Source organism: Miniopterus schreibersii, assembly GCF_964146895.1.
Source record: "Miniopterus schreibersii genome assembly, chromosome: 9".
NCBI lineage: Eukaryota > Metazoa > Chordata > Mammalia > Chiroptera > Miniopteridae > Miniopterus > Miniopterus schreibersii.
Window position 1 is genome coordinate 76836808 of NC_138118.1, and position 11830 is coordinate 76848637.

The following is an 11830-nucleotide window of genomic DNA, read 5'->3' on the forward strand; positions in this document are numbered from 1 at the left end:
GTGAGAAAGAAAAGGCTGGAAGATACAGAGACTCCAGTTCTTTCTCCCCTTAACCTTTCCCATGTTCACAAAAACTGCATTGTCTTCAGGGTTTAGGAGGAGAGAGAGAGAAACAAAGCCTCTGTATGTGTAAGAAAGACCTAGAATAATTATAAGATAAAGTGCCTTTAGAGAGGGCTCCTAGAATTTGGGGGTGGGAAGAATTACTGGCTGAGCCAAATAAAGGGAAAGAGACCCAGGATAAAATGAGATGGAGAAAGGACACGGCTACCTGTGCCTGTATGCCTCTTGTGTGAAATATGACGTCCCTTCCCCCCCGATTGCTGGGCCATTTCTTCTATGAGAAAACCTTACTGTGTTTGATCCTTAAAAAGAGTAGGAACCCACTGGTCTTGCAGTTAAGAGATGCATCTATAGAAAATAAAGGCACGGGGTTTTTGACAAGCACTTCCTCTTCAGCCAGGACATCTGCCTGGTCAGCTTGACCCAGTCATCGGGGCCACTTGACCATGATGAGGGCGCAGCAGAAGCCAGGGGTATGTGAGCCAGGGATGCTGATTTTCCACTGAATTCAGGAAATGACTGGGAATGCCAGAAGGGAGCAGGGTTTTAAGGTCTATTTTTTTTTAAATGCAAGATGAACCAGCAACCTGTGTATCACAACCAACAGCAAACTAGCCAAGGCGATTGTCCATCTAGTCTCCCTGGATCCCCATCCTACACACTGGAGCCGCGGCGATGACTCAGCTGGATCCTGTTCTGCTCCGTAGACCGGTGCTGTGCCAAGAACCTTCCACATGATGGGAATGCTCTGTCCCCACTGCCCAATGTGGCGGCCACTAGCCTCACGTGGCTACTGAAGTGTGGTTAGTGTGATTAAGAAACTGAATTTTTAATTTTATTACAAATGTTAATTAGTTTACATTTAAATAGTCACACCTGGGTAGTAGGAAGCCTATTGAACAGAAGGACGTTACGACTTCCCAATAACCCCAGAAATGAAGATTTTCATGCTACGGCTTCCCACGATCCCAGGAGTACTTATTTGTGAAGACTTTCACTTATTCAAACGACAAAATGTGCTCTCATCCATATGAAACTTATTGCATAAATTTTTTTTCATCGTTTATATTTGGCTTCAAGAAACAGAGCGTAACCATCTAAGAACGGATTTTCAATTGTAACTAACTCTACTTAAACCAGCATTAAAATCAATGAACAGAGCTTTCCCAGAAATGAAGCCCTGCTGATGGCTGTGTTTTTAACTTGTTTGTTTTGAGGAATAATTCTGAAGCCACTTGCTGAGCTTGGGGACCCAGAGGTCGGGGTGGGTGTTACACTGTAGGCCTGAAACTGAACCCAGGCGTGTCAAAAACAGTGTTTCCCAAACTGTATGTTGTGGCCTTTTCTTGGGCTATGAAATCAATTGAGTGGACAAGATTTCAATTTAGTAAGATCAGTTTTTTTTTAAGAGAATCATTGTTTAGAAAAAATATATGCACTTCACATAGTAAGGATAAGTGTTGGTACAAGAAACTTTAAGTTCAGGCATCAAAATGTAAGTGTGTGCAGGTACTGGGTTGAAATACAGCATTTCTTGCTGTGGGTTTCAGGCAGAACCCTTTAAAAGCAACACGCTTATTCTACTGAATACGGCTTCTTTGTGCTAAATACCCATTAGGATTCTTGCCAGGTTAGCAATAAACTAACAGTCCCAATGAATGAAACACTCCCATTGAACTCCCATAGACGGCTAAACCGACAGCCATTTCCTACGAAGTATTCGTTAAGAATATTTTAAAGCACATTTATCTGTTCTTTGTGCTAAGTGGAATAAGCCAGGCACAAAAATGCAAACACTGTATAATTCCACTTACATGAGGTTCCGAGAATAGTCAAATCCATAGAGCCAGGAAGGAGAATGGTAGTTACCAGGGGCGGGGAGAGTGGGGGGGAGTGGGGAGATGTTTAATGGGCATGGAATTTCAGTTTTGCAGGACAAAAAAGTTCTGGAGACTGGTGCATGAGAGTGTGAACATACTTAACACAACTAAACTGCACACTTAACAATGGTTAAGGTGGTCAAGTTCACGTAATGTGTATTTTTTAAATTAAACAGCCACATGCAGCTAGAGACTATGGTACTAGAGGGTGCAGCCTCAAATATTGTGGTGTTAGCCACGGTGAAGAATCCTCCAGCTCAATTTCTAACCTTTGTTGTCCTCATCAAGCTCCCTTCAGGATTCAGGACTTCTTGGGAACAAGATATTAGAAGTCCAGGTTCCCTGGGGTTCACAGCACGGAGCTGCGTCTACCAATGTTCGTCCTCTGACTCGTGGCAGGAGGCTGGGGGAGGCCTGCGGTGGAGCAGGCACCCCTGTAGCTAGGAGACCACGTACAGAATGTCTGGCCTGGGAGCGAGGGAGCTGCCTGGGAGAAAAGGTCTTTGTCCTCAAGTTCAGTGAGTAGTCATTGAGGGGTGTGAATGCTCTGAGCCCAGTTAGGGTTTTCTCTGCCTGCCAGCCAAATTGCCCTGCCTTTTATCTCCATATAGCTACAGAGTGTCCCTCCTCCGTCACCTTATCCAGTTATAAGAAAGCCTTGAATCTCTTGAGAAGGAGAAATGACTGTCTTTATAAGCTACAGCCTTATTAACGGTCTTGCAAATCACTATGACAAAGTGCCTTTACTTGTACAAGGTAATGAAACCCAAGCGTCTGGCTAGCCTGCCTTCTCTCCAAGCTCCCAGCTTTACTGAGCAGACTGCATAAGTTTGAATCGGATGTCTGTGAATTTCCAGCTTCCAGAAAAGCAAAGAACAAATTATTTTATCATTTTATTTATGGATAAATTTATTTTTTAAAGTATTGATATTCCTGCTGGACTGAAAATAGGACAAATGATACCAACTTATAAATGGATTTTTCTCTCATATGTCTGCTATTGGAATAGGAAGGAATAAATAAGGTGTGTGGGGAAGGAATTATCCAACAAAAAATTGCGTTGTAAACACCAGCTGATGAAAGGCTTATAAATTAGCTCAGATTCATCCAGCTCTGCCTGAAAAAGAGATTCTACTAAGTATTTCTTAGTGGAAGATAGAAGGCTCAAGATAATAGAGCACAGCCCGACCTCTGTGGTTCAGTGGTTGAGCGTCAACCTATGGACCAAGAGGTCGATTCCCAGTCAGGGTACATGCCCCGGTTTCGGGCTCAATCCCCAGTAGGGGGCGTGCAGGAGGCAGCTGATCAATGACTCTCATCATTGATGTTTCTCTCTCTCTCTGTCTCTTCCTCTCCTTTCCTCTCTCTGAAATCAATAAAGATATATTTTTTTAAAAATAGTAGAGCATAAAGCTTTAGGAGTCTATTAGAAGCCGACTATTAGGGGCGAGTGAATTACAGCTTCTAATAGCCAACGCCTAGAGTTAGGAACTATCTAATGAAAGAAAGACTATATTAAGTAAGAAGACTTTGGAGTCAACCTGGGTTTGACTCTCAGCCCCATGTCACCTCTCTATAATGGGGCTAATGACAGGGTTGTGGTGAGGTTTGAAGGAGCAGAAACTTGCAAGTACTTATAAGGTGCTCAGGATACCATCTGAGACAGAGGAGAACTGAGTCATCATGAGGATAAGAGCAGGCACATGATGAAGGCTGTTCCTTCCTCAAGCTCTGATCCGCTCAGACTGCAGAGCTGTGGCTTATTCTTTGCAGTGTGGAAATGTTTTTTCACCTTTTGAAGATTTTCTTCACTGACACTTGGTGTCTTTTAAGGGCTGCTTAATATTCCCTTTCTCTAATTTCAAGCGCAACACCCACCTCTGGGAGTTTGTGCCTGTGGTCCTCCATGCCAGTCACCAGCTAACATTCTTCTGAGTGGCAGGGCATGGGACTGGGGTGCCAGGCTGCACCTTTGCTTTGGCCCAGAGTGTTGGTTGGTTTAGATAGTGGTTTTTAATCTGAACATAGCAGCTAACATTTTAAAATCTATAGATTTTTCCATAGAAAGTCTGGCTTCTCTTGAAAATTCAAAAGATCTGGCAACACCGGGTCCCCATTCCCACACGACAGCGAGACTGGAGTAGGACAGGGGCTCCTCTCACCGTCCCCTCCACTGCCTGACAGAAGCCAGTGAAAGCACCACCACCGTCCCTGTTGGGCTATTGCTGTTTTCCTTTTTTCAGTGTCAGGTCAACTGCACTCATGTGCATTGCCTGCTTGGCCCCATGTTCACAGGGACAGGAGAATGACACAGTTTAGAGACAAAGAGGCCTCGTTTATCTCCCGGCTCCCCCCACTAACTGTGAGAAACGGGCAGGTTATGAAAGGTCTGACCCAGGGCTCCCGCACATGAAAATGGGACCAATGCCCCATCCACACTGCAGCACTCACGTTGCCCATATAAAACACATCTAGTCCTGTAGCTGTACACAGTGGGCACTAGATAAATGTTCACTTTCCTCCCTCCCACTACTCACTGGTGATGGGTTTGCCAGTTTTGCGCCAATCCTGACTATGCTTACGTTATAGCTTTTTTTTTTAATATATCTTTACTGATTTCAGAGAGAGAAAGGGAGAGGGAGAGAGAGAGAGAGAAACGTCAATGATGAGAGAGTCACTGATCGGCTGCCTCCTGCACGGCCCCTGCTGGGGATCGAGCCCGAAACCTGGGCATGTGCCCTGACCGGGAGTCGAACCTCGATCTCCTGGATCCCAGGTCAATGCTCAGCCGCTGAGCCACACCAGCCAGGCTACATTATGGCTTTTTAAGGAAGAGTCAGATAGACCCAAATTCCAGGTGCCATTCACCGCTTACTAAGTTCTGCATCTATAAAATGTGGTCCTGTTGTCTACCATGTACTGTTATGGGGGTTAAATGAGATAATGTATGCAGAGTATCTAAAATAGAGAAACACTAAAAAAGATGTGTTCTTGAGCGGGGCTCTGAAGATGTGATGATAATGGAGGGAAAGCAAGAAGATTGTGTGAAACAGGCAGGCCTGCGGTTACCAGCCCAAAGCATTCTCTGTGGGAAAGAGCCAGGGCCCTCTCGTTTCCTTCTGTTCTCATTTTTGACATTGCTGCCATTGTGTCCACTAATTTGGCAGGGCTGCTTTGGACTGTGACCTTCCTCTTCCCACCATCTGTTTTCCCTCCCATCTAAACAATACACTGTCTATTCCCATCTTTTCCCATTAACGTGGTTTATGTGTACCTGTTAACTCTGCAAAGTAGGATTTAAAAGCATCTTCCCATTCTTAAAATGGTGGTTTACACCCTGTCCCTGTAAAAATATTAGCTAAACATTTACTTCCTACAGAAGAAATAAAGTAGTAATAAGATTTATATCTTGCTAGTAACCAGAGGATTAAGTTATACCTTGCAAAATGGGCTTAAAAACAACTTTGTAAGTGCCCACTCATGCCTCAGCCATTTGCTGTGTTTTACCACTTGGAAACTTATCCCATTTTATTATCAAAAGGAACATGTCTAGATACATGTGAATCTATGTATATGAGTATATGAGTATGTATATATACATATGTGTGTATATATACATTTTAAATCTCTTTATAGCAAGCTCACATTATTGGACTTTTAATTATGTAAAAAATCTGATCACTTTAGTGCTTAGGAAGGACATTTTAAGACATTTCATTTATCCTTTCAGGTCACTGGGGCACTGCTAAGTGCAATTTTAAAATACACTAAGGTTTTTCTTTGAGAGAAGTAAAAAATATTCAGAAGGGTACATCACTTTAATTAGGATTTTTAAGAAGTCTGATGAATTACCAGCGTGTATTTTGAGCTTTGTCCAACCCAAGGAGAAAAGGAGCTAAAAACATATTTTCAAGTTCTTTATCATCTACAATAAGAGGTCCTCATGTACACAAGCAACAGAGGAAGGCAGTAACCCAACTTAAAATGGTGACTGAAAATGCCTATGGGAGCTTTCAAGGGTGTCTAGCTCACCTTAGGGGAGACTTGGGTTAAACGTCTAGCCAGTAAGGACAGAAGGAGCTTGAGGTTAACCATCTTATTAACCATGAGATGGTTATAGCTCCTTCGCTCTGCATCAGGTGAGACTCAAGCTGGGGAGCCCTCAGCTCCCTCCCTTTCCAGTCCCCTGAGCGCTCACTCCTGAACCCCTGCCCCACCCAGCCCACCTCCCCTCCAGGTTCTGTTCAGCTTCTCTCCTGACACATCCAGTTCCACCAACAGAATCACATGCCTCAACCAGGCCCCATTTTCTGTTAATGACCTAGACCAAGACAGTCCAACAGAAATACAATGGGAGACGGATGTGAACCACATAGGTAATGTTGTTTTGTAGTAGCCGCATCTAAATAAGGAAAGAGAGACTTGTGAAACTATTTTTAACCGTAGATGTCCTTTAAGTTCAATATATCCAAAATATTACTTTAGTATATAATCAATATAAAGTGATTGAGATGTTTTAAAGTCTTTTAATATGAATTTTTGATATCTGATGTGTAATTTAAACTCACAGCATACCCCAGTTCGGACTAGCCACATTTCAAGTGTTTACAGCCACATGCGGTTAGTAGCTGGCGGCTACTGAATTGGACAGCGCAGACCTAGGCTCGCTGGCTCCCATGAGGATGACCTCAAACTTTTATAATGACTGGTTATTGCTGGATAAAGGGATCATGGGTGATTTTTTAAAAAATTACTTTGGATTATGTATATATATATATATATTTTTATTTTCTCCAACACACGCAAGGGGCCAGTGCTTGTATATTTTAAAAACTTGTGATTTTTAAATACCTTTGGCACATCAGGGGAATTTCCATGAAGGAATCTACACATTCATGCTTTAATGCAAGTTTTTTTTTCACTGGCACACGTGGCCTCAGCAGCTGTCCTCACTTCAACATGTCCAGCCAGACCTCACTCCTAAGGGCGTCACCATGGCCAGGGAGGTCCCTGCCGCCTGCAACCCGCCCACCTTCTGCAGATCACGCGGGTGGAGGTAGAGTGCCCGAAGGGGCACGGTCCACATTCTCCCGCCTCTGCACAAGTGCTCACCCAGGCGCGACTTCTAGTTTTGCTTCAGCAGATCTGGGGTCATCGTATTCGATTCGGAGGATTCTGGTTCCAATTATAGAAAAGGCCTCTGTCTGCAGTGCTGCTTCAAAGTATTTTAAATTGGGCTTGTTTCCTTGTACTTAAAGTTAGATACATGTCCCACTTTGTTTTCTTTTTGTAAAAAAAAAAGAAAAAAAAATAGCCTATCAGTTCTCCACAAGCATCAGCTACTAATTTTTATCAGAGAATGCGTTGCTGGCCTCGAAGGTTATGACAAAATAATGCCGAGTGTAAATATAGAGGCGGTTTCGCCACCGCAAACTGCGAACATGAGGCACAGACGGTGTCAGAGGTTAAACGGGCCTGAATTAGGAAACCTATAGATTTTTGAAATCATGGTACAGTTTGGTGTGGGTTGCTCTGTTGGCCACCCTCATGACAGGTCCCCCCTGAAAGGTTGCATGTGGAGCCCTGAACTGCAGGAGTTAGAAGGCCTGGGTTTCCGTCCTCACTGCCAGCGGCCACCCAGCTGTGTGCCCTTGGGTGCGGTCCATGCCCCCGCTGGTTTCCGCCTCCCGGCTGTAAATGGGGGGTTGAGAGCACAGTGCTCCCTCTCTCAGGCTGCTCCAGCATGACCACCCCCACCTTCCTGCTAATCACCCCGAAAACAAACGCCTCCGCAGGCATCTCCTGTTCCTCAGCGAGAAGATGGCTGGCACTACAGCAGTGGAAAGGGAAAGAGGGGCTATTAAGAAAAAGAAACAGACAGAGAGAGAGAGAGAGAGAAATCCCGAAGTGAGTCAGTGCTGGCTGGGTGTTAAATCCGTCCCTGCAGTGAGACCCGCTCTGAGCCCCTGGTATCTGTTCTGTCTGCGGTTCTAGGACGATGCTGACCCTAGACACCCATCTCTCTCTCTGCAAAGCCAGCGGTCGGTGGGAAACGGCACTGGAGTTACCGTCACACACCCAGGCACCAGCAGCCACACACATCGCTGCAGTGGAGCCTGGAGAAAACCAGATCAGAACCACAGAGTTTTAATTAGGGCTTTGCACCAGCTTTGGGTAAGTTAGAGAAAATATATTACAGGTCCTCCCACTTAAGCTCCCCAGGACCCTACAGCACCCTAAAATCTAGCCGGCTGCAAAAATCACTCCCTACCCACGCCTTGGGGCTGGGCGCAGCGACACCCAGGGGAGCCTCCTGCGCCCAGGGTCCCTCCCCGGGCGGGTCAGGGCGGCGGGTGGCTGTGGCCGGGTGGCTGTGGTCCGCCGCTGGCCTCTGGCCTGGTTTTCCGCGCTCCCATTTTGCACTCTCCTAGGTTTCCTCCGCCAGGGAGGCAGGGCTGGTCGGGCTTGCACCCCGCAGACACACACCCTATCTGCGGGAAGGCTGCCACCGCCGCCTCCAAGGCGCTCTCGAGCCAAACGCGGCTTCTCGGGGCACCTGGGTGGCTGGACATGTTTAACCCTTAAATCCCGGTTCCCGTCGAGTCTCTGAAGTTCCAGCGCTCCTCCCGCTTCGCAGGCCACCCTCGTCTCAGACCTCACGGGAGACGTCGCCAAATAAGTCGGCGCCCCCGACAGGCAAGGGAACCCGGGACGCAAAAGCAAGCTGCAGTGGGAAACCATCTCAGCGTGCCCCAGGGCCTTTGCCCAGGCAGTGCCCCCCAAACGCCCCGACCCCCATGCCGGCGCCATCGGGTGAACCTGCCCCGACACCCCTCCCCCCCAGAACCGCCCGGGTGTGGCCCGAGGGCGAGTCCCAGTTCGGCCCCGCAGCTTTGGGGACCAGAGCGACAGCCCGGCCCGCGCGCGCTGGCCCTTAGGGAGGGCGCAGTCCCGGGGACAGGATTGGGGTCGCGCAGTCCCGGGGACAGGATTGGGGTCGCGCATTCCAGAGGACAGGATCCGGGGGCCCACCACCCTCCGCGACCCCGCCCGGCGAGCCCACCGGCGCGGCAGGTGCGTTCCCTCCCGGGGAGGTGCCGGCGGCTCCCGCGCATCACGGGGCCCCCCACCCGGAGAGCTGCCCGGGGGGCGGCGGGGCGGGGGCGCACAGGCACCCACCCCAGGGGGGCCGCAACTTCCAAACCGAGAATAGGAAACTCAGGAAAAGCCGCCGTGGGGGGTGCGGGGGAGCGTTAGAGGGAGTGGGGGCAAGGAGGGGGCTGGGCGCGGGGAGCGCGGACCGGTGCGCACCTGGTGCGGTGGCCGCGCCCGGGGTGGGGCGTCCCTCTCTTGCGCCCCCGCAGCCCACAAGCCCGAGTCACCCCCGACCCTGGGCCGAAGCCACCAGTTCCCTGCTCCCCGGAGACCCCAGCCCGCCCCAACCCCAGCCGGCGCGATCGGGCCCCGCGGAGGCGACGAGGCTCAGAAGGTGGCGATGGCGGGTGGAGGGAACCCGGCGGGTCGCCGCCGCAGGCGCCCCGCGCTGGGGGTCGTGCGCGCCCAGGCTCACCTGCGGGGCGGCGGCTCGGGGCTCGGCTCTGCGGTGCTGAGGCTGCGGCCGCCGAGGGTGCGGGTGCTGCCGGGGCCGCGGCTACTGCGGCGACATCCGGGGCTGCAGCTGCGGCGGCGGAGGCGGCGGTCGGGCGCTTCCCCCTCCCCAGACTCCGGGCGCTGGGGCCCCGCCGCCCCGCCAGCAGCGCGCCCGGCTCACGTGACCGCGGGGCCCACCCGCCCCGCGCGCCCGGGGCCCCGGGGCCGCGCGCCACCCGGGCTGCAGCGCGCGCTCGGCTCCGCGGGCGAGGGCGCCGGGGCTCTCGGGGCAGGAGGTGCTTCTCGCTCGATTTTTACATCGCCCGGGTGGCAGCTGCCTCTAAAGGGAGAACCCGGGCTTTAAGCAGCCAGGCCCCGCTTCGTCCGGGCGCCTCGCCAGGACCCCGCCGTGGGGTTGCTACGTGCGGGGCTTGGCGCCTAAGCAAGCTCTCCCTGCGGAGAAGCTTGTCCTGTGCTTGGCTGACTCACAGGTTCAAGCCAATTCCCTGGTTTTAAGGATGCCATCCTGTGCCATGTCGATATGCCAGACCCTATGTTGGGTACTTGGGCGATGAGACCCAAAGAAGTTAAGTAACTCTCCCAAGGTCACACAGCAAGTAGCAAAGCCAAGGTTCCATACACACAGGCGACAAAGTGGGGGGAGGTGTCTGTGTGAATGCTGGCCTCAAGGTCACTGGTCCTGACATGCCCGTCTATCTGTTAACAAAACACAGACCCTGCCTTTTATGAATTGCAGGGAAGACTATCCTATAAAGAGCAAGTTCACAGGAAAACAAATGCAATACCCTTCAGGCGCATGAAAAGATACTCGAGCTCACTTACCTGCAAATCTAAGATACAAGGTAGCATTTTCCACCGGTCAGATTAGGAAAAATAAAAAAGTTTTATAACCTCCACAGAGGACAATTTGGCAGTATCTCCCCAACTAATAAACACATATATGGTCTTTGGAGGATTCCTCTTCTGGAATTTATCCTACAGATATGACACAGGTGTAAAATGATATGAGTTTGTTATCCATTGCTGTATTATTTGTGCTAGCAAAGATTGGAAACAAACGTGGGTCAATCGGGGCCTATTCAAATACATTATAGCTCAGTGCAATGGAGTGCTATCCAGCTATGGAAAAATGAGGAAGATCTCTATGCACTGACATGAGAGATTTCCAGCCTATACTAAGCAGGGGAGGGAAGCCATGTGCAAAACATTGTGTGTGTTATCGCTTGTGGGAAGAAAAAATATATACGTCTGTACTCTAATTTGCAAATGCATAGAATGTCTTTGGAAGGATATGTTAGCAACTGTAATAATAGATGCCACCAGGGAGGACCAGGTGCCTGGATGGAGGGAAGGAAAGGAGACCCTTTTGCATGTCTTTTGGATGTTGTGCTTATGCTCGTGGTTTGCCGCAGGAGCAGCTGGGTAGGAGGAGAGGGCTGCGGGAATCAGTGCAGATACTGTAGACAGCAGTGGTGCACACTCCACAAAGCAACCTTAGTGTGCAGTTAGTCCAACCAAGGAAACCGTAGCCCGACGACTTTAAATAATCAGTAGTAAATATTCCTATTGAACTCAGAGCCTCGGAGGTTGGGCCCAGGGAACCTGCATTTTGTCACGCTATCTCGTTAATTCTCTTGAACATTGAAGCCTGAGAGCCACCGACGTAGTAAATGCTTAGTTTAAGGGCACTCGGTAAGTCATCAGTTCTAGAAAAGCAAACCCAGTTCGATGCTTTCCTGTAGCCACAGTGTGTCACTTTTCATGTAAAGGGTGACACCTGCACACCATGCTGCTCCCTCGGTGGCAGCATGAAACACAGACATGGGAGCCTGCAGGCTACCTGCTTGGCCTGAAATCTTTGAAGCCTATTGACGTGTCTCTACACAACCCCAGGGCGTTGGGGCCAAGAGCCCAGGGGCATGCAAAGAGAGAGGCATCTGCTTTCCCCAAGGTCTGCACGAAGAAGCTAGTTATATAGTATTATTAACATTTATTAAATACACTTTGTCTCTGCTTTGTATGCAAGAGACAGACCCTGCTGCTGTGGAAAGCCTCACAAATAGAGATAAGGGAAAGAACAGCCAAACAAGCATGGAGAACATCAAGAAATACCAATAAGGGTTTGACTCACTGGCCTCTATCAGTCAGGTGGGGTGTAGGTGTGAGTACATTACAAGGTTTCTGTGAGCTACCTTGCAAGGAAAAAAATTGTCTAAAATAACCTGCAAATATTACACAGTCATTTATACTCCGTCTAGCCATGTTCAGAGATTTAA

The 11830-nt window shown here is 49.2% G+C and overlaps 1 protein-coding gene across 2 annotated transcripts in view; it reads right to left on the reverse strand.

The window, feature by feature from the left end:
* SCRN1 (secernin 1) overlaps nucleotides 1-9738 on the reverse strand; it is a 35567-nt gene extending 25829 nt beyond the window's left edge. The window contains exon 1 of one of the 2 annotated variants that reach the window (XM_081147368.1): nucleotides 9514-9738. The gene's annotated coding sequence lies outside the window, so the exon portion shown is untranslated. The remainder of the gene's footprint in view (nucleotides 1-9513) is intronic. The other variant, XM_081147369.1, reaches the window with a different exon arrangement.
* Between the last annotated feature and the right edge of the window lie 2092 nt (nucleotides 9739-11830).